Source organism: Leptosomus discolor, unplaced genomic scaffold, assembly GCF_034619465.1.
Source record: "Leptosomus discolor isolate bLepDis1 unplaced genomic scaffold, bLepDis1.hap2 HAP2_SCAFFOLD_28, whole genome shotgun sequence".
In the NCBI taxonomy this organism is placed as follows: Eukaryota; Metazoa; Chordata; class Aves; order Leptosomiformes; family Leptosomidae; genus Leptosomus; species Leptosomus discolor.
The window spans coordinates 2,491,532-2,515,743 of NW_028237857.1; positions in this window are offsets into that span (position 1 = coordinate 2,491,532).

Genomic DNA, 24,212 nt, shown 5'->3' on the forward strand with positions numbered 1-24,212 from the left:
AATCTAGATATAAAGCCCAAATTCTAGATCTAACACCCAAAATCTAGAGGTAAAGACCAATATCTAGAGGTAAAACCCAACATCTAGAGGTAAAGCCAGATATCTAGAGGTAAAGCCCAACATCTAGAGGAAAAGCAAAATATATAGATTTCAAACCCAAATTCTAGAGTTCAATCCCAACATCTAGAGGTAAAGCCCAACTTCCAGAGTTAAAGTCCAAAATCTAGAGGTAAACACCAATACCTAAAGTTAGAGCCCAAAATCTAGAGATAAAGCCCAACATCTAGAGATAAAGCCAGATATATAGATTTAAAATCCAAAATCTGGAGGTAAAGCCCAACATCTAGAGCTAAAGCCCCAAATCTAGATGTAAAGCCCAATTGCTAGATCTAAAGCCAAATACTCTAGAGGTAAAGCCCAACATGTAGAGGTAAAGACTAAGATCTAGAGGTGAATTCCAATATCTAGTGTTAAAGGCCGACACCTACAGTTAAAGCCAAACATCTAGATGTAAAACCCAACTTCTAGAGGTAAAGCCGAATATCTAGAGTTAAAGCGCATCCTTTAGAGTAAAGCCCAAAATCTAGAGTTAAAGCCCAACATCTAGAGGGAAAGCCCAGAATCTAGATGTAAAGCCTAACATCTAGAGGTGAATTCCAAAATCAAGTGTTAAGGCCTGACATCTACAGTTAAATCCAACCATATAGATATAACCCCCAACTTCTAGAGGTAAGGCCCAAAATCTAGAGGTAAAGCCCAACAGCTAGAGTTAAAGACGAACGTCTTGAGGTAAAGCCCAAAGTCTAGAGTTAAAGCCCAACTTCTAGAGGTAAAGCCCAACATCTAGACGTAAAGCCAGATATCTGACGGTAAAGACCAACATCTAGAGGAAAAGCCAAATATATAGATTTAAAACCCAAAATCTAGAGATAAAGCCGAACATCTAAATGTAAAGCAAAACATCTAGATGTAATCCAAACATCTAGAGGTAAAGCCTAACATCTAGAGGTGAAGCACAACATATAGAGGTATAACCCAACATCTATAGGTAAAGACCAACATCTAAATGTAAAGCAAAACATCTAGATGTAAACCCCTACATCTAGAGGTAAAGTCCAATATCTAGACCTAAAGACCAACATCTAGAGGTAAAACCCAACATCTAGTGGTAAAGCCCAACGTCTGGAGGTAAAGCCCAGATTCTAGAGAGAAGCCAAAAATCCAGATGGAAAACCCAAAATCTAGAGGTAAAGCCCAACATCTACAGGTAAATCCAGATATCTAGGGGTAAAGCCCAACATCTAGAGGAAAAGCCAAATATATCGATATAAAACCCAAAATCTAGAGGTAAAGCCCAACAGCTAGAGGTAAAGCCCAACATCTAGAGGTAAAACCCAACATCTAGAGGTAAAGCCAGATATCTAGAGGTAAAGCCCAATGTCTGGAGGTAAAGCCCATCATCTAGTCCTACAGCCCAATGCCTGCAGGTGTAGCCCAACTTACAGAGGTGAAGGCAAACATCTAGATGTAAAACCCCAAATCTAGAGGTAAAGCCCAACATCTAGAGGAAAAGCCAAATATATATATATTTAAAACCCAAAATCTAGAGGTATAGCCCAACATCTAGAGGTAAAGCCAGATATCTAGGGGTAAAGGCCAACATCTAGAGGAAAAGCCAAATATATAGATTTAAAACCCAAAATCTAGAGGTAAAGCCCAATATCTAGACGTAAAGGCCAAAATCTAGATGTAAAGCCCAGCTTCTTGATCTAAAGCCCAAAATCTAGATGTAAAGCCCAAATTCTAGATCTAAAGCCCAACATCTAGAGATAAAGCCAGATATATAGATCTAAACCCCAAAATCTAGAGGTGAAGCCCAATATCTAGACGTAAAGCCCAAAATCTAGATGTAAAGCCCAAATTCTAGATCTAAAGCCCAACATCTAGAGGTAAGGCCCAATATTTAGAGTTTAAGCTCATGATTTAGAGGTAAAGCCCAAAATCTAGAGTTAAAGCCCAAAATCTAGATGAAAAGCCCAACTTCTAGATCAAAAGCCCAAAATCTAGATGTAAAGCCCAAATTCTAGATCTAACACCCAAAATCTAGAGGTAAAGACCAATATGTAGAGGTAAAGCCCAAAATCTAGAGGAAAAGCCAAATATATAGATTTAAAACCCAGAATCTAGAGGTAAAGCCCAATATCTAGACCTAAAGCCCAAAATCTAGATGTAAAGCCCAACTTCTAGATCTAAAGCCCAAAATCTAGATGTAAAGCCCAAATTCTAGATCTAACACCCAAAATCTAGAGGTAAAGACCAATATGTAGAGGTAAAACCCAACATCTAGAGGTAAAGCCAGATATCTAGAGGTAAAGCCCAACTTCTAGAGGAAAAGCAATATATATAAATTTCAAACCCAAATTCTAGAGTTCAATCCCAACATCTAGAGGTAAAGCCCAACTTCCAGAGTTAAAGTCCAAAATCTAGAGGTAAACACCAATACCTAGAGTTAGAGCCCAAAATCTAGTGATAAAGCCCAACATCTAGAGATAAAGCCAGATATATAGATTTAAAATCCAAAATCTGGAGGTAAAGCCCAACATCTAGAGGTAAAGCCCCAAATCTAGATGTAAAGCCCAATTGCTAGATCTAAAGCCAAATACTCTAGAGGTAAAGCCCAACATGTAGAGGTAAAGACTAAGATCTAGAGGTGAATTCCAATATCTAGTGTTAAAGCCTGACACCTACAGTTAAAACCAAACATCTAGATGTAAAACCCAACTTCTAGAGGTAAAGCCGAATATCTAGAGTTAAAGCGCATCCTTTAGAGTAAAGCCCAAAATCTAAAGCCCAACATCTAGAGGGAAAGCCCAGAATCTAGATGTAAAGCCTAACATCTAGAGGTGAATTCCAAAATCAAGTGTTAAGGCCTGACATCTACAGTTAAATCCAACCATATAGATATAACCCCCAACTTCTAGAGGTAAGGCCCAAAATCTAGAGGTAAAGCCCAACAGCTAGAGTTAAAGCCGAACGTCTTGAGGTAAAGCCCAAAGTCTAGAGTTAAAGCCCAACTTCTAGAGGTAAAGCCTAACATCTAGACGTATAGCCAGATATCTGACGGTAAAGCCCAACATCTAGAGGAAAAGCCAAATATATAGATTTAAAACCCAAAATCTAGAGATAAAGCCCAACATCTAGAGGTAAAGCCAGATATCTAGAGGTAAAGCCCAACGTCTGGAGGTAAAGCCCATCATCTAGTCCTACAGCCCAATGTCTGCAGGTAAAGCCCAACTTACCGAGGTGAAGGCAAACATCTAGATGTAAAACCCCAGATCTAGAGGTAAAGCCCAACATCTAGAGGAAAAGCCAAATATAGATATATTTAAAACCCAAAATCTAGAGGTAAAGCCCAACATCTAGAGGTAAAGCCAGATATCTAGGGGTAAAGGCCAACATCTAGAGGAAAAGCCAAATATATAGATTTAAAACCCAAATTCTAGAGTTAAATCCCAACATCTAGGGGTAAACCCCAACTTCCAGAGTTAAAGTCCAAAATCTACAGGTAAACACCAATACCTAGATTTAGAGCCCAAAATCTAGAGATATGCCAAATATATAGATTAAAAACCCAAAATCTAGAGATAAAGCCGAACGTCTAAATGTAAAGCAAAACATCTAGATGTAATCCAAAGATCTAGAGGTAAAGCCTAACATCTAGAGGTGAAGCACAACATATAGAGGTATAACCCAACATCTAGAGATAAAGACCAACATCTAAATGTAAAGCAAAACATCTAGATGTAAAACCCTACATCTAGAGGTAAAGTCCAATATCTAGACCTAAAGACCAACATCTAGAGGTAAAGCCCAACGTCTGGATGTAAAGCCCAGATTCTAGAGGGAAGCCAAAAATCCAGATGGAAAACTCAAAATCTAGAGGTAAAGACCAACATCTACAGGTAAATCCAGATATCTAGGGGTAAAGCCCAACATCTAGAGGAAAAGACAAATATATAGATATAAACCCCAAAATCTAGAGGTAAAGCCCAATATCTAGACTTAAAGATCAAAATCTAGATATAAAGCCCAACTTCTAGATCTAAAGCCCAAAATATAGATGTAAAGCCCAACTTCTAAATCTAAAGCCCAACATCTAGAGGTAAAGCCCAATATTTAGAGTTTAAGCGCATCATTTAGAGGTAAAGCCCAAAATCTAGAGGTAAATCCCAACATCTAGAGGTAAAGCCAGATATCAAGAGGTAAAGCCCAACGTCTGGAGGTAAAGCCCATCATCTAGTCCTACAGCCCAATGTCTGCAGGTAAAGCCCAACTTACAGAGGTGAAGGCAAACATCCAAATGTAAAACCCAAAATCTAGAGGTAAAGCCCAACATCTAGAGGAAAAGCCAAATATATAGATTTAAAACCAAAAATCTAGAGGTAAAGCCCAATATCTAGACCTAAAGCCCAATATCTAGACGTAAAGCCCAAAATCTAGATGTAAAGCCCAACTTCTTGATCTAAAGCCCAAAATCTAGATGTAAAGCCCAAATTCTATATCTAACGCCCAAAATCTAGAGATAAAGACCAATATCTAGAGGTAAAACCCAACATCTAGAGGTAAAGCCAGATATCTAGAGGTAAAGCCCAACATCTAGAGGAAAAGCAAAATATATAGATTTCAAACCCAAATTCTAGAGTTAAATCCCAACATCTAGAGGTAAAGCCCAAAGTCTAGATGTAAAGCTCAACTTCCAGATTTAAAGTCAAAAATCTTAATGTAAATACCAATACCTAGAGGTAGAGCCCAAAATGTAGAGGTAAAGCCCAACATCTAGAGATAAAGCCAGATATATAGATCTAAACCCCAAAATCTAGAGGTGAAGCCCAATATCTAGACGTAAAGACCAAAATCTCGATGTAAAGACCAAATTCTAGACCTAAAGCCCAAAATCTAGATGTAAAGCCCAATTTTTAGAATTTAAGCGCATCATTTAGAGGTAAAGCCCAAAATCTAGATGTAAAGCACAACTTCTAGAGTTAAAGCGCATCATCTAGTCCTACAGCCCAATGTCTGCAGGTAAAGCCCAACTTACAGAGGTGAAGGCAAACATCTAGATGTAAAACCCAAAATCTAGAGGTAAAGCCCAACAACTAGACGTAAAGCCCAAAATCTAGATGTAAAGCCCAGCTTCTAGATCTAAAGCCCCGAATCTAGATGTAAAGCCCAAATTCTAGCTCTAACGCCCAAAATCTAGAGATAAAGACCAATATCTAGAGGTAAAACCCAACATCTAGAGGTAAAGCCAGGTATCTAGATGTAAAGCCCAACATCTAGAGGTAAAACCCAACTTCCAGAGTTAAAGTCCAAAATCTAGAGGTAAACACCAATACCTAGAGGTAGAGCCCAAAATCTAGAGATAAAGCCCAACATCTAGAGATAAAGTCAGATATATAGATTTAAAATCCAAAATCTGGAGGTAAAGCCCAACATCTAGAGCTAAAGCCCCAAATCTAGATGTAAAGCCCAATTGCTAGATCTAAAGCCAAATACTCTAGAGGTAAAGCCCAACATGTAGAGGTAAAGACTAAGATCTAGAGGTGAATTCCAATATCTAGTGTTAAAGGCCGACACCGACAGTTAAAGCCAAACATCTAGATGTAAAACCCAACTTCTAGAGGTAAAGCCGAATATCTAGAGTTAAAGCGCATCTTTTAGAGTAAAGCCCAAAATCTAGATCTAAAGCCCAACATCTAGAGGTAAAGCCTAACATCTAGAGGTGAATTCCAAAATCAAGTGTTAAGGCCTGACATCTAGAGTTAAACCCAACCATATAGGTATAACCCCCAACTTCTAGAGGTAAGGCCCAAAATCTAGAGGTAAAGCCCAACAGCTAGAGTTAAAGCCGAACGTCTTGAGGTAAAGCCCATAGTCTAGAGTTAAAGCCCGACTTCTAGAGGTAAAGCCCAACATCTAGACGTAAAGCCAGATATCTGACGGTAAAGCCCAACTTCTAGAGGAAAAGCCAAATATATAGATTTAAAACCCAAAATCTAGAGATAAATCCCAACATCTAGATGTAAAGCCCAACTTCCAAAGTTAAAGTCCAAAATCTAGAGGTAAACACCAATACCTAGTGTTAGAGCCCAAAATCTAGAGATAAAGCCCAACATCTAGAGATAAAGCCAAATATATAGATTTAAAATCCAAAATCTAGAGATAAAGCCGAACATCTAAATGTAAAGCAAAACATCTAGATGTAATCCAAACATCTAGAGGTAAAGCCTAACATCTAGAGGTGAAGCACAACATATAGAGGTATAACCCAACATCTAGAGATAAAGACCAACATCTAAATGTAAAGCAAAACATCTAGATGTAAAACCCTACATCTAGAGGTAAAGTCCAATATCTAGACCTAAAGACCAACATCTAGAGGTAAAACCCAACATCTAGAGGTAAAGCCCAACGTCTGGAGGGAAAGCCCAGATTCTAGAGGGAAGCCAAAAATCCAGATGGAAAACTCAAAATCTAGAGGTAAAGCCCAACATCTACAGGTAAATCCAGATATCTAGGGGTAAAGCCCAACATCTAGAGGAAAAGACAAATATATAGATATAAACCCCAAAATCTAGAGGTAAAGCCCAATATCTAGACTTAAAGATCAAAATCTAGATATAAAGCCCAACTTCTAGATCTAAAGCCCAAAATATAGATGTAAAGCCCAACTTCTAAATCTAAAGCCCAACATCTAGAGGTAAAGCCCAATATTTAGAGTTTAAGCGCATCATTTAGAGGTAAAGCCCAAAATCTAGAGGTAAATCCCAACATCTAGGGGTAAAGCCAGATATCAAGAGGTAAAGCCCAACGTCTGGAGGTAAAGCCCATCATCTAGTCCTACAGCCCAATGTCTGCAGGTAAAGCCCAACTTACAGAGGTGAAGGCAAACATCCAAATGTAAAACCCAAAATCTAGAGGTAAAGCCCAACATCTAGAGGAAAAGCCAAATATATAGATTTAAAACCCAAAATCTAGAGTTAAATCCCAACATCTAGAGGTAAATCCCAAAGTCTAGATGTAAAGCTCAACTTCCAGATTTAAAGTCAAAAAATCTAAATGTAAATACCAATACCTAGAGTTAGAGACCAACATCTAGAGATAAAGCCCAACATCTAGAGATAAAGCCAGATATATAGATTTAAAATCCAAAATCTGGAGGTAAAGCCCAACATCTAGAGCTAAAGCCCCAAATCTAGATGTAAAGCCCAATCGCTACATCTAAAGCCAAATACTCTAGAGGTAAAGCCCAACATGTAGAGGTAAAGACTAAGATCTAGAGGTGAATTCCAATATCTAGTGTTAAAGGCCGACACCTACAGTTAAAGCCAAACATCTAGATGTAAAACCCAACTTCTAGAGGTAAAGCCAAATATCTAGAGTTAAAGCGCATCCTTTAGAGTAAAGCCCAAAATCTAGAGTTAAAGCCCAACATCTAGAGGGAAAGCCCAGAATCTAGATGTAAAGCCTAACATCTAGAGGTGAATTCCAAAATCAAATGTTAAGGCCTGACATCTACAGTTAAATCCAACCATATAGATATAACCCCCAACTTCTAGAGGTAAAGCCCAACAGCTAGAGTTAAAGCCGAACGTCTTGAGGTAAAGTCCAAAGTCTAGAGGTAAAGCCCAACTTCTAGAGGTAAAGCCCAACTTCTAGAGGTAAAGCCCAACATCTAGACGTAAAGCCCAAAATCTAGAGGTAAAGCCCAACAGCTAGAGTTAAAGCCGAACGTCTTGAGGTAAAGTCCAAAGTCTAGAGGTAAAGCCCAACTTCTAGAGGTAAAGCCCAACATCTAGACGTAAAGCCAGATATCTGACGGTAAACCCAACATCTAGAGGAAAAGCCAAATATATAGATTTAAAACCCAAAATCTAGAGATAAAGCCCAACATCTAAATGTAAAGCAAAACATCTAGATGTAATCCAAACATCTAGAGGTAAAGCCTAACATCTAGAGGTGAAGCACAACATATAGAGGTATAACCCAACATCTAGAGATAAAGACCAACATCTAAATGTAAAGCAAAACATCTAGATGTAAAACCCTACATCTAGAGGTAAAGTCCAATATCTAGACCTAAAGACCAACATCTAGAGGTAAAACCCAACATCTAGTGGTAAAGCCCAACGTCTGGAGGTAAAGCCCAGATTCTAGAGAGAAGCCAAAAATCCAGATGGAAAACCCAAAATCTAGAGGTAAAGCCCAACATCTACAGGTAAATCCAGATATCTAGGGGTAAAGCCCAACATCTAGAGGAAAAGCCAAATATATCGATATAAAACCCAAAATCTAGAGGTAAAGCCCAATATCGAGACGTAAAGCCCAAAATCTAGATGAAAAGCAGAACTTCTAGATCGAAAGCCCAACATCTAGAGGTAAAGACCAATATCTAGAGGTAAAACCCAACATCTAGAGGTAAAGCCAGATATCTAGAGGTAAAGCCCAACATCTAGAGGAAAAGCAAAATATATAGATTTCAAACCCAAATTCTAGAGTTAAATCCCAACATCTAGAGGTAAATCCCAAAGTCTAGATGTAAAGCTCAACTTCCAGATTTAAAGTCAAAAATCTAAATGTAAATACCAATACCTAGAGGTAGAGCCCAAAATGTACAGGTAAAGCCCAACCTCTAGAGATAAAGCCAGATATATAGATCTAAACCCCAAAATCTAGAGGTGAAGCCCAATATTTAGATGTAAAGCCCAAAATCTAGATGTAAAGCCCAACTTCTAGATCTAAAGCTGAAAATATACTTGTAAAGCCCAACTTCTAAATCTAAAGCCCAACATCTGGAGGTAAAGCCCAATATTTAGAGTTTAAGCGCATCATTTAGAGGTAAAGCCAGATATCTAGGGGTAAAGCCCAACGTCTGGAGGTAAAGCCCATCATCTAGTCCTACAGCCCAATGTCTGCAGGTAAAGCCCAACTTACAGAGGTGAAGGCAAACATCTAGATGTAAAACCCCCAATCTAGAGGTAAAGCCCAACATCTAGAGGAAAAGCCAAATATATATATATTTAAAACCCAAAATCTAGAGGTAAAGCCCAACATCTAGAGGTAAAGCCAGATATCTAGGGGTAAAGGCCAACATCTAGAGGAAAAGGCAAATATATATATTTAAAACCCAAAATCTAGAGGTAAAGCCCAGCTTCTAGATCTAAAGCCAAAATCTAGATGTAAAGCCCAAATTCTAGATCTAACACCCAAAATCTAGAGATAAAGACCGGTATCTAGAAGTAAAACCCGACATATATAGGTAAAGCCAGATATCTACAGGTAAAGCCCAACATCTAGAGGAAAAGCAAAATATATAGATTTAAAACCCAAAATCTAGAGATTAAGCCGAACATCTAAATGTAAAGCAAAACATCTAGATGTAATCCAAACATCTAGAGGTAAAGCCTAACATCTAGAGGTGAAGCACAACATATAGAGGTATAACCCAACATCTAGAGATAAAGACCTACATCTAAATGTAAAGCAAAACATCTAGATGTAAAACCCTACATCTAGAGGTAAAGTCCAATATCTAGACCTAAAGACCAACATCTAGAGGTAAAACCCAACATCTAGTGGTAAAGCCCAACGTCTGGAGGTAAAGCCCAGATTCTAGAGAGAAGCCAAAAATCCAGATGGAAAACCCAACATCTAGAGGAAAAGCCAAATATATAGATTTAAAACCCAAAATCTAGAGGTAAAGCCCAATATCTAGACCTAAAGCCCAAAATCTAGATATAAAGCCCAACTTCTAGATCTAAAGCCCAAATTCTAGATCTAACAGCCAAAATCCCGAGGTAAAGACCAATATCTAGAGGTAAAACCCAACAGCTAGAGGTAAAGCCAGATATCTAGAGGTAAAGCCCAACATCTAGAGGAAAAGCAAAATATATGGATTTCAAACCCAAATTCTAGAGTTCAATCCCAACATCTAGAGGTAAAGCCCAACTTCCAGAGTTAAAGTCCCAAGTCTAGAGGTAAACACCAATACCTAGAGTTAGAGCCCAAAATCTAGAGATAAAGCCCAACATCTAGAGATAAAGCCAGATATATAGATTTAAAATCCACAATCTGGAGGTAAAGCCCAACATCTAGAGCTAAAGCCCCAAATCTAGATGTAAAGCCCAATTGCTAGATCTAAAGCCAAATACTCTAGAGGTAAAGCCCAACATGTAGAGGTAAAGACTAAGATCTAGAGGTGAATTCCAATATCTAGTGTTAAAGCCCGACACCTACAGTTAAAGCCAAACATCTAGATGTACAACCCAACTTCTAAAGGTAAAGCCGAATATCTAGAGTTAAAGCGCATCCTTTAGAGTAAAGCCCAAAATGTAGAGGTAAAGCCCAACATCTAGAGGGAAAGCCCAGAATCTAGATGTAAAGCCTAACATCTAGAGGTGAATTCCAAAATCAAGTGTTAAGGCCTGACATCTACAGTTAAATCCAACCATATAGATATAACCCCCAACTTCTAGAGGTAAGGCCCAAAATCTAGAGGTAAAGCCCAACAGCTAGAGTTAAAGCCGAACGTCTTGAGGTAAAGCCCAAAGTCTAGAGTTAAAGCCCAACTTCTAGAGGTAAAGCCCAACTTCCAGAGTTAAAGTCCAAAATCTAGAGGTAAACACCAATACCTAGAGTTAGAGCCCAACATCTAGAGATATGCCAAATATATAGATTTAAAACCCAAAATCTAGAGATAAAGCCGAACATCTAAATGTAAAGCAAAACATCTAGATGTAATCCAAACATCTAGAGGTAAAGCCTGACATCTAGAGGTGAAGCACAACATATAGAGGTATAACCCAACATCTAGAGATAAAGACCAACATCTAAATGTAAAGCAAAACATCTAGATGTAAAACCCTACATCTAGAGGTAAAGTCCAATATCTAGACCTAAAGACCAACATCTAGAGGTAAAACCCAACATCTAGTGGTAAAGCCCAAGGTCTGGAGGTAAAGCCCAGATTCTAGAGAGAAGCCAAAAATCCAGATGGAAAACTTAAAATCTAGAGGTAAAGCCCAACATCTACAGGTAAATCCAGATATCTAGGGGTAAAGCCCAACATCTAGAGGAAAAGCCAAATATATAGATATAAAACCCAAAATCTAGAGGTAAAGCCCAATATCTAGACGTAAAGCCCAAAATCTAGTTGAAAAGCACAACTTCTAGATCAAAAGCCCAACATCTAGAGGTAAAGACCAATATCTAGAGGTAAAACCCAACATCTAGAGGTAAAGCCAGATATCTAGAGGTAAAGCCCAACATCTAGAGGAAAAGCAAAATATATAGATTTCAAACCCAAATTCTAGAGTTAAATCCCAACATCTAGAGGTAAATCCCAAAGTCTAGATGTAAAGCTCAACTTCCAGATTTAAAGTCAAAAATCTAAATGTAAATAACAATACCTAGAGGTAGAGCCCAAAATGTAGAGGTAAAGCCCAACATCTAGAGATAAAGCCAGATATATAGATCTAAACCCCAAAATCTAGAGGTGAAGCCCAATATCTAGAAGTAAAGCCCAAAATCTAGATGTAAAGACCAACTTCTAGATCTAAAGCCGAAAATATAGTTGTAAAGCCCAACTTCTAAATCTAAAGCCCAACATCTGGAGGAAAAGCCCAATATTTAGAGTTTAAGCGCATCATTTAGAGGTAAAGCCAGATATCTAGAGGTAAAGCCCAACGTCTGGAGGTAAAGCCCATCATCTAGTCCTACAGCCCAATGTCTGCAGGTAAAGCCCAACTTACAGAGGTGAAGGCAAACATCTAGATGTAAAACCCCAAATCTAGAGGTAAAGCCCAACCTCTAGAGGAAAAGCCAAATATATATATATTTAAAACCCAAAATCTAGAGGTAAAGCCCAACATCTAGAGGAAAAGCCAAATATATATAGATTTAAAACCCAAAATCTAGAGGTAAAGCCCAATATCTAGACGTAAAGCACAAAATATAGATGTAAAGCCCAAATTCTTGGTCTAACACCCAAAATCTAGAGGTTAAGACCAATATCTAGAGGTAAAACCCAACATCTAGAGGTAAAGCCAGATATCTAGAGGTAAAGCACAACGTCTGGAGGTAAAGCCAGATATCTAGAGGTAAAGCCCAACATCTAGAGGAAAAGCCAAATATATAGATTTCAAACCCAAATTCTAGAGTTAAATCCCAACATCTAGATGTAAAGCCCAACTTCCAAAGTTAAAGTCCAAAATCTAGAGGTAAACACCAATACCTAGTGTTAGAGCCCAAAATCTAGAGATAAAGCCCAACATCTAGAGATAAAGCCAAATATATAGATTTAAAATCCAAAATCTAGAGATAAAGCCGAACATCTAAATGTAAAGCAAAACATCTAGATGTAATCCAAACATCTAGAGGTAAAGCCTAACATCTAGAGGTGAAGCACAACATATAGAGGTATAACCCAACATCTAGAGATAAAGACCAACATCTAAATGTAAAGCAAAACATCTAGATGTAAAACCCTACATCTAGAGGTAAAGTCCAATATCTAGACCTAAAGACCAACATCTAGAGGTAAAACCCAACATCTAGTGGTAAAGCCCAATGTCTGGAGGTAAAGCCCAGATTCTAGAGGGAAGCCAAAAATCCAGATGGAAAACCCAAAATCTAGAGGTAAAGCCCAACATCTACAGGTAAATCCAGATATCTAGGGGTAAAGCCCAATATCTAGAGGAAAAGCCAAATATATAGATATAAACCCAAAAATCTAGAGGTAAAGCCCAATATCTAGACGTAAAGCCCAAAAACTAGATGAAAAGCACAACTTCTAGATCTAAAGCCCAACATCTAGAGGTAAAGACCAATATCTAGAGGTAAAACCCAACATCTAGAGGTAAAGCCAGATATCTAGAGGTAAAGCCCAACGTCTGGAGGTAAAGCCCATCATCTAGTCCTACAGCCCAATGTCTGCAGGTAAAGCCCAACTTACAGAGGTGAAGGCAAACATCTAGATGTAAAACCCCAAATCTAGCGGTAAAGCCCAACATCTAGAGGAAAAGCCAAATATATATATATTTAAAACCAAAAATCTAGAGGTAAAGCCCAACATCTAGAGGTAAAGCCAGATATCTAGAGGTAAAGCCCAGCTTCTAGATCTAAAGCCCAAAATCTAGATGTAAAGCCCAAATTCTAGATCTAACACCCAAAATCTAGAGGTAAAGACCAATATCTAGAGGTAAAACCCAACATCTAGAGGTAAAGCCAGATATCTAGAGGTAAAGCCCAACATCTAGAGGAAAAGCAAAATATATAGATTTCAAACCCAAATTCTAGAGTTAAATCCCAACATCTACAGGTAAAGCCCAAAGTCTAGATGTAAAGCCCCAAATTCCAGATTTAAAGTCAAAAATCTAAATGTAAATACCAATACCTAGAGGTAGAGCCCAAAATGTAGAGGTAAAGCCCAACATCTAGAGGGAAAGCCCAGAATCTAGATGTAAAGCCTAACATCTAGAGGTGAATTCCAAAATCAAGTGTTAAGGCCTGACATCTACAGTTAAATCCAACCATATAGATATAACCCCCAACTTCTAGAGGTAAGGCCCAAAATCTAGAGGTAAAGCCCAACAGCTAGAGTTAAAGCCGAACGTCTTGAGGTAAAGCCCAAAGTCTAGAGTTAAAGCCCAACTTCTAGAGGTAAAGCCCAACATCTAGACGTATAGCCAGATATCTGACGGTAAAGCCCAACATCTAGAGGAAAAGCCAAATATATAGATTTAAAACCCAAAATTTAGAGATAAAGCCGAACATCTAAATGTAAAGCAAAACATCTAGATGTAATCCAAACATCTAGAGGTAAAGCCTAACATCTAGAGGTGAAGCACAACATATAGAGGTATAACCCAACATCTAGAGATAAAGACCAACATCTAAATGTAAAGCAAAACATCTAGATGTAAAACCCTACATCTAGAGGTAAAGTCCAATATCTAGACCTAAAGACCAACATCTAGAGGTAAAACCCAACATCTAGTGGTAAAGCCCAACGTCTGGAGGTAAAGACCAGATTCTAGAGGGAAGCCAAAAATCCAGATGGAAAACCCAAAATCTAGAGGTAAAGCCCAACAGCTAGAGTTAAAGCCGAACGTCTTGAGGTAAAGCCCAAATTCTAGAATTAAAGCCCAACTTCTAGAGGTAAAGCCCAACATCTAGACGTAAAGGCAGATATCTAGACGTAAAGCCCAAAATCTAGATGAAAATCCCAACTTCTAGATCTAAAGCCCAACATCTAGAGGTAAAGACCAATATCTAGAGGTAAAACCCAACATCTACAGGTAAAGCCAGATATCTAGAGGTAAAGCCCAACGTCTGGAGGTAAAGCCCATCATCTAGTCCTACAGCCCAATGTCTGCAGTTAAGCCCAACTAACAGAGGTGAAGGCAAATATCTAGATGTAAAACCCCAAATCTAGAGGTAAAGCCCAACATCTAGAGGAAAAGCCAAATATATATATATTTAAAACCCAAAATCTAGAGGTAAAGCCCAACATCTAGAGGTAAAGCCAGATATCTAGAGGTAAAGCCCAACATCTAGAGGAAAAGCGAAATATATAGATTTAAAAACCAAAATCTAGAGGTAAAGCCCAATATCAAGACGTAAAGCCCAAAATCTAGATGTAAAGCCCAACTTCTTGATCTAAAGCCCAAAATCTAGATGTAAAGCCCAATTTCTAGATCTAACGCCCAAAATCTTGAGGTAAAGACCAATAGCTAGAGGTAAAACCCAACATCTAGAGGTAAAGCCAGATATCTAGAGGTAAAGGCCAACATCTAGAGGAAAAGCAAAATATATAGATTTCAAACCCAAATTCTAGAGTTAAATCCCAACATCTAGAGGTTAAGCCCAACTTCCAGAGTTAAAGTCCAAAATCTAGAGGTAAACACCAATACCTAGAGTTAGAGCCCAATATCTAGAGATAAAGCCCAACATCTAGAGATAAAGCCAGATATATAGATTTAAAATCCAAAATCTGGAGGTAAAGCCCAACATCTAGAGCTAAAGCCCCAAATCTAGATGTAAAGCCCAATTGCTAGATCGAAAGCCAAATACTCTAGAGGTAAATCCCAACATGTAGAGGTAAAGACTAAGGTCTAGAGGTGAATTCCAATATCTAGTGTTAAAGCCCGACACCTACAGTTAAAGCCAAACATCTAGATGTAAAACCCAACTTCTAGAGGTAAAGCCGAATATCTAGAGTTAAAGCGCATCCTTTAGAGTAAAGCCCAAAATCTAGAGTTAAAGCCCAACATCTAGAGGGAAAGCCCAGAATCTAGATGTAAAGCCTAACATCTAGAGGTGAATTCCAAAATCAAGTGTTAAGGCCTGACATCTACAGTTAAATCCAACCATATAGATATAACCCCCAACTTCTAGAGGTAAGGCCCAAAATCCAGAGGTAAAGCCCAACAGCTAGAGTTAAAGCCGAACGTCTTGAGGTAAAGCCCAAAGTCTAGAGTTAAAGCCCAACTTCTAGAGGTAAAGCCCAACATCTAGACGTATAGCCAGATATCTGACGGTAAAGCCCAACATCTAGAGGAAAAGCCAAATATATAGATTTAAAACCCAAAGTTTAGAGATAAAGCCGAACATCTAAATGTAAAGCAAAACATCTAGATGTAATCCAAACATCTAGAGGTAAAGCCTAACATCTAGAGGTGAAGCACAACATATAGAGGTATAACCCAACATCTAGAGATAAAGACCAACATCTAAATGTAAAGCAAAACATCTAGATGTAAACCCCTACATCTAAAGTCCAATATCTAGACCTAAAGACCAACATCTAGAGGTAAAACCCAACATCTAGTGGTAAAGCCCAACGTCTGGAGGTAAAGCCCAGATTCTAGAGGGAAGCCAAAAATCCAGATGGAAAACCCAAAATCTAGAGGTAAAGTCCACAGCTAGAGTTAAAGCCGAACGTCTTGAGGTAAAGCCCAAATTCTAGAATTAAAGCCCAACTTCTAGAGGTAAAGCCCAACATCTAGACGTAAAGCCACATATCTAGACGTAAAGCCCAAAATCTAGATGAAAATCCCAACTTCTAGATCTAAAGCCCAACATCTAGAGGTAAAGACCAATATCTAGAGGTAAAACCCAACATCTACAGGTAAAGCCAGATATCTAGAGGTAAAGCCCAACGTCTGGAGGTAAAGCCCATCATCTAGTCCTACAGCCCAATGTCTGCAGTTAAGCCCAACTAACAGAGGTGAAGGCAAATATCTAGATGTAAAACCCCAAATCTAGATGTAAAGCCCAACATCTAGAGGAAAAGCCAAATATATATATATTTAAAACCCAAAATCTAGAGGTAAAGCCCAACATCTAGAGGTAAAGCCAGATATCTAGAGGTAAAGCGCAACTTCTTGATCTAAAGCCCAAAATCTAGATGTAAAGCCCAATTTCTAGATCTAACGCCCAAAATCTAGAGGTAAAGACCAATATCTAGAGGTAAAACCCAACATCTAGAGGTAAAGCCAGATATCTAGAGGTAAAGGCCAACATCTAGAGGAAAAGCAAAATATATAGATTTCAAACCCAAATTCTAGAGTTAAATCCCAACATCTAGAGGTTAAGCCCAACTTCCAGAGTTAAAGTCCAAAATCTAGAGGTTTAACACCAATACCTAGAGTTAGAGCCCAATATCTAGAGATAAAGCCCAACATCTAGAGATAAAGCCAGATATATAGATTTAAAATCCAAAATCTGGAGGTTAAGACCAACATCTAGAGCTAAAGCCCCAAATCTAGATGTAAAGCCCAATTGCTAGATCGAAAGCCAAATACTCTAGAGGTAAATCCCAACATGTAGCGGTAAAGACTAAGGTCTAGAGGTGAATTCCAATATCTAGTGTTAAAGCCCGACACCTACAGTTAAAGCCAAACATCTAGATGTAAAACCCAACTTCTAGAGGTAAAGCCGAATATCTAGAGTTAAAGCGCATCCTTTAGAGTAAAGCCCAAAATCTAGAGTTAAAGCCCAACATCTAGAGGGAAAGCCCAGAATCTAGATGTAAAGCCTAACATCTAGAGGTGAATTCCAAAATCAAGTGTTAAGGCCTGACATCTACAGTTAAATCCAACCATATAGATATAACCCCCAACTTCTAGAGGTAAGGCCCAAAATCTAGAGGTAAAGCCCAACAGCTAGAGTTAAAGCCGAACGTCTTGAGGTAAAGCCCAAAGTCTAGAGTTAAAGCCCAACTTCTAGAGGTAAAGCCCAACATCTAGACGTAAAGCCAGATATCTGACGGTAAAGCCCAACATCTAGAGGAAAAGCCAAATATATAGATTTAAAACCCAAAATCTAGAGGTAAAGCCCAACATCTACAGGTAAATCCAGATATCTAGGGGTAAAGCCCAACATCTAGAGGAAAAGCCAAATATATAGATATAAAACCCAAAATCTAGAGGTAAAGCCCAATATCTAGACGTAAAGCCCAAAATCTAGATGAAAAGCACAACTTCTAGGTCTAACGCCCAAAATCTAGAGATAAAGACCAATATCTAGAGGTAAAACCCAACATCTAGAGGTAAAGCCAGATATCTAGAGGTAAAGCCCAACGTCTCGAGGTAAAGCCCATCATCTAGTCCTACAGCCCAATGTCTGCAGGTAAAGCCCAACTTACAGACGTGAAGGCAAACATCTAGATGTAAAACCCAAAATCAAGAGGTAAAGACCACTATCTAGACGTAAAGCCCAAAATCTAGATGTAAAGCCCAACTTCTAGATCTAAAGCCCAAAATATAGATGTAAAGCCCAACTTCTAAATCTAAAGACCAACATCTAGAGGTAAAGCCCAATATTTAGAGTTTAAGCGCACCATTTGGAGTTAAAGCCCAAAATCTAGATGTAAAGCCCAACTTCTAGAGGTAAAGCCCATCATCTAGTCCTACAGACCAATGTCTGCAGTTAAAGCCCAACTGACAGAGGTGAAGGCAAACATCTAGATGTAAAACCCAAAATCTAGAGGTAAAGCCCAACATCTAGAGGAACAGCCAAATATATAGATTTAAAACCCAAAATCTAGAGGTAAAGCCCAATATCTAGACGTAAAGCCCAAAATCTAGATGTAGAGCCCAGCTTCTAGATCTAAAGCCCAAAATCTAGATGTAAAGCCCAAATTCTAGATCTAACACCCAAAATCTAGAGGTAAAGACCAATATCTAGAGATAAAACCCAACATCTAGAGGTAAAGCCAGATATATAGATTTAAAATCCAAAATCTGGAGGTAAAGCCCAACATCTAGAGCTAAAGCCCCAAATCTAGATGTAAAGCCCAATTGCTAGATCTAAAGCCAAATACTCTAGAGGTAAAGCCCAACATGTAGAGGGAAAGACTAAGATCTAGAGGTGAATTCCAATATCTAGTGTTAAAGCCCGACACCTACAGTTAAAGCCAAACATCTAGATGTAAAACCCAACTTCTAGAGGTAAAGCCGAATATCTAGAGTTAAAGCGCATCCTTTAGAGTAAAGCCCAAAATCTAGAGTTAAAGCCCAACATCTAGAGGGAAAGCCCAGAATCTAGATGTAAAGCCTAACATCTAGAGGTGAATTCCAAAATCAAATGTTAAGGCCTGACATCTACAGTTAAATCCAACCATATAGATATAACCCCCAACTTCTAGAGGTAAGGCCCAAAATCTAGAGGTAAAGCCCAACAGCTAGAGTTAAAGCCGAACGTCTTGAGGTAAAGCCCAAAGTCTAGAGTTAAAGCCCAACTTCTAGAGGTAAAGCCCAACATCTAGACGTAAAGCCAGATATCTGACGGTAAAGCCCAACATCTAGAGGAAAAGCCAAATATATAGATTTAAAACCCAAAATCTAGAGATAAAGCCGAACACCTAAATGTAAAGCAAAACATCTAGATGTAATCCAAACATCTAGAGGTAAAGCCTAACATCTAGAGGTGAAGCACAACATATAGAGGTATAACCCAACATCTAGAGATAAAGACCAACATCTAAATGTAAAGCAAAACATCTAGATGTAAAACCCTACATCTAGAGGTAAAGTCCAATATCTAGACCTAAAGACCAACATCTAGAGGTAAAAACCAACATCTAGTGGTAAAGCCCAACGCCTGGAGGTAAAGCCCAGATTCTAGAGAGAAGCCAAAAATCCAGATGTAAAAACCAAAATCTAGAGGTAAAGCCCAACATCTACAGGTAAATCCAGATATCTAGGGGTAAAGCCCAACATCTAGAGGAAAAGCCAAATATATAGATATAAAACCCAAAATCTAGAGGTAAAGCCCAATATCTAGACGTAAAGCCCAAAATCTAGATGAAAAGCACAACTTCTAGATCTAAAGCCCAACATCTAGAGGTAAAGACCAATAGCTAGAGGTAAAACCCAACATCTAGAGGTAAAGCCAGATATCTAGAGGTAAAGCCCAACGTCTGGAGGTAAAGCCCATCATCTAGTCCTACAGCCCAATGTCTGCAGGTAAAGCCCAACTTACAGAGGTGAAGGCAAACATCTAGATGTAAAACCCCAAATCTAGAGGTAAAGCCCTACATCTAGAGGAAAAGCCAAATATATATATATTTAAAACTCAAAATCTAGAGGTAAAGCCCAACATCTAGAGGTAAAGCCAGATATCTAGGGGTAAATACCAACATCTAGAGGAAAAGCCAAATATATAGATTTAAAACCCAAAATCTAGAGGTAAAGCCCAATATCAAGACGTAAATGCCAAAATCTAGATGTAAAGCCCAACTTCGTGATCTAAAGCCCAAAATATAGATGTAAAGCCCAACTTCTAAACCTAAAGCCCAACATCTAGAGGTAAGGCCCAATATTTAGAGTTTAAGCGCATCATTTAGAGGTAAAGCCCAAAATCTAGATGTAAAGCCCAACTTCTAGAGGTAAAGCCCATCATCTAGTCCTACAGCCCAATGTCTGCAGGTAAAGCATAACTTACAGAGGTGAAGGCAAACATCTAGATGTAAAACCCAAAATCTAGAGGTAATGACCAATATCTAGACGTAAAGCCCAAAATCTAGATGTAAAGCCCAACTTCTATAGGTAAAGCCCATCATCTAGTCCTACAGCCCAATGTCTGCAGGTAAAGCCCAACTTACAGATGTGAAGGCAAACATCTATATGTAAAACCCAAAATCTAGAGATAAAGCTTAACATCTAGAGATAAAGCCAGATATATAGATCTAAAACCCAAAATCTAGAGGTGAAGCCCAATATCTAGACGTAAAGCCCAATATCTAGATGTAAAGCCCAACTTCTAGATCTAAAGCCCAAAATATAGATGTAAAGCCCAACTTCTAAATCTAAAGCCCAACATCTAGAGGTAAAGCCCAATATTTAGAGTTTTAGCGCATCATTTAGAGGTAAAGCCCAAAATCTACATGTAAAGCCCAACTTCTAGAGGTAAAGCCCATCATCTAGTCCTACAGCCCAATGTCTGCAGGTAAAGCCCAACTTACCGAGGTGAAGGCAAACATCTAGATGTAAAACCCCAAATCTAGAGGTAAAGCCCAACATCTAGAGGAAAAGCCAAATATATATATATTTAAAACCCAAAATCTAGAGGTAAAGCCCAACATCTAGAGGTAAAGCCAGATATCTAGGGGTAAAGGCCAACATCTAGAGGAAAAGCCAAATATATAGATTTAAAACCCAAATTCTAGAGTTAAATCCCAACATCTAGGGGTAAACCCCAACTTCCAGAGTTAAAGTCCAAAATCTACAGGTAAACACCAATACCTAGATTTAGAGCCCAAAATCTAGAGATATGCCAAATATATAGATTAAAAACCCAAAATCTAGAGATAAAGCCGAACGTCTAAATGTAAAGCAAAACATCTAGATGTAATCCAAAGATCTAGAGGTAAAGCCTAACATCTAGAGGTGAAGCACAACATATAGAGGTATAACCCAACATCTAGAGATAAAGACCAACATCTAAATGTAAAGCAAAACATCTAGATGTAAAACCCTACATCTAGAGGTAAAGTCCAATATCTAGACCTAAAGACCAACATCTAGAGGTAAAGCCCAACGTCTGGAGGTAAAGCCCAGATTCTAGAGGGAAGCCAAAAATCCAGATGGAAAACTCAAAATCTAGAGGTAAAGCCCAACATCTACAGGTAAATCCAGATATCTAGGGGTAAAGCCCAACATCTAGAGGAAAAGACAAATATATAGATATAAACCCCAAAATCTAGAGGTAAAGCCCAATATCTAGACTTAAAGATCAAAATCTAGATATAAAGCCCAACTTCTAAATCTAAAGCCCAAAATCTAGAGGTAAAGCCCAATATTTAGAGTTTAAGCGCATCATTTAGAGGTAAAGCCCAAAATCTAGAGGTAAATCCTAACATCTAGAGGTAAAGCCATATATCAAGAGGTAAAGCCCAACGTCTGGAGGTAAAGCCCATCATCCAGTCCTACAGCCCAATGTCTGCAGGTAAAGCCCAACTTACAGAGGTGAAGGCAAACATCCAAATGTAAAACCCAAAATCTAGAGGTAAAGCCCAACATCTAGAGGAAAAGCCAAATATATAGATTTAAAACCCAAAATCTAGAGGTAAAGCCCAATATCTAGACCTAAAGCCCAAAGTCTAGATATAAAGCCCAACTTCTAGATCTAAAGCCCAAAATCTAGATGTAAAGCCCAAATTCTAGATCAATAGCCCAAAATCTAGAGGTAAAGACCAATATCTAGAGGTAAAACCCAACATCTAGAGGTAAAGCCAGATATCTAGAGGTAAAGCCCAACATCTAGAGGAAAAGCAAAATATATAGATTTCAAACCCAAATTCTAGAGCTCAATTCCAACATCTAGAGGTAAATCCCAAAGTCTAGATGTAAAGCTCAACTTCCAGATTTAAAGTCAAAAATCTAAATGTAAATACCAATACCTAGAGGTAGAGCCCAAAATGTAGAGGTAAAGCCCAACATCTAGAGATAAAGCCAGATATATAGATCTAAACCCCAAAATCTAGAGGTGAAGCCCAATATCTAGACGTAAATCCCAAAATCTAGATGTAAAGCCCAACTTCTAGAGTTAAAGCCCTTCATCTAGTCCTACAGCCCAATGTCTCCATGTAAAGCCCAACTTACAGAGGTGAAGGCAAACATCTAGATGTAAAGCCCAAAATCTAGAGGTAATGACCAATATCTAGACGTAAAGCCCAAAATCTAGATGTAAAGCCCAACTTCTATAGGTAAAGCCCATCATCTAGTCCTACAGCCCAATGTCTGCAGGTAAAGCCCAACTTACAGATGTGAAGGCAAACATCTATATGTAAAACCCAAAATCTAGAGATAAAGCTTAACATCTAGAGATAAAGCCAGATATATAGATCTAAAACCCAAAATCTAGAGGTGAAGCCCAATATCTAGACGTAAAGCCCAATATCTAGATGTAAAGCCCAACTTCTAGATCTAAAGCCCAAAATATAGATGTAAAGCCCAACTTCTAAATCTAAAGCCCAACATCTAGAGGTAAAGCCCAATATTTAGAGTTTTAGCGCATCATTTAGAGGTAAAGCCCAAAATCTACATGTAAAGCCCAACTTCTAGAGGTAAAGCCCATCATCTAGTCCTACAGCCCAATGTCTGCAGGTAAAGCCCAACTTACCGAGGTGAAGGCAAACATCTAGATGTAAAACCCCAAATCTAGAGGTAAAGCCCAACATCTAGAGGAAAAGCCAAATATATATATATTTAAAACCCAAAATCTAGAGGTAAAGCCCAACATCTAGAAGTAAAGCCAGATATCTAGGGGTAAAGGCCAACATCTAGAGGAAAAGCCAAATATATAGATTTAAAACCCAAATTCTAGAGTTAAATCCCAACATCTAGGGGTAAACCCCAACTTCCAGAGTTAAAGTCCAAAATCTACAGGTAAACACCAATACCTAGATTTAGAGCCCAAAATCTAGAGATATGCCAAATATATAGATTAAAAACCCAAAATCTAGAGATAAAGCCGAACGTCTAAATGTAAAGCAAAACATCTAGATGTAATCCAAAGATCTAGAGGTAAAGCCTAACATCTAGAGGTGAAGCACAACATATAGAGGTATAACCCAACATCTAGAGATAAAGACCAACATCTAAATGTAAAGCAAAACATCTAGATGTAAAACCCTACATCTAGAGGTAAAGTCCAATATCTAGACCTAAAGACCAACATCTAGAGGTAAAGCCCAACGTCTGGAGGTAAAGCCCAGATTCTAGAGGGAAGCCAAAAATCCAGATGGAAAACTCAAAATCTAGAGGTAAAGCCCAACATCTACAGGTAAATCCAGATATCTAGGGGTAAAGCCCAACATCTAGAGGAAAAGACAAATATATAGATATAAACCCCAAAATCTAGAGGTAAAGCCCAATATCTAGACTTAAAGATCAAAATCTAGATATAAAGCCCAACTTCTAAATCTAAAGCCCAAAATCTAGAGGTAAAGCCCAATATTTAGAGTTTAAGCGCATCATTTAGAGGTAAAGCCCAAAATCTAGAGGTAAATCCTAACATCTAGAGGTAAAGCCATATATCAAGAGGTAAAGCCCAACGTCTGGAGGTAAAGCCCATCATCCAGTCCTACAGCCCAATGTCTGCAGGTAAAGCCCAACTTACAGAGGTGAAGGCAAACATCCAAATGTAAAACCCAAAATCTAGAGGTAAAGCCCAACATCTAGAGGAAAAGCCAAATATATAGATTTAAAACCCAAAATCTAGAGGTAAAGCCCAATATCTAGACCTAAAGCCCAAAGTCTAGATATAAAGCCCAACTTCTAGATCTAAAGCCCAAAATCTAGATGTAAAGCCCAAATTCTAGATCAATAGCCCAAAATCTAGAGGTAAAGACCAATATCTAGAGGTAAAACCCAACATCTAGAGGTAAAGCCAGATATCTAGAGGTAAAGCCCAACATCTAGAGGAAAAGCAAAATATATAGATTTCAAACCCAAATTCTAGAGCTCAATTCCAACATCTAGAGGTAAATCCCAAAGTCTAGATGTAAAGCTCAACTTCCAGATTTAAAGTCAAAAATCTAAATGTAAATACCAATACCTAGAGGTAGAGCCCAAAATGTAGAGGTAAAGCCCAACATCTAGAGATAAAGCCAGATATATAGATCTAAACCCCAAAATCTAGAGGTG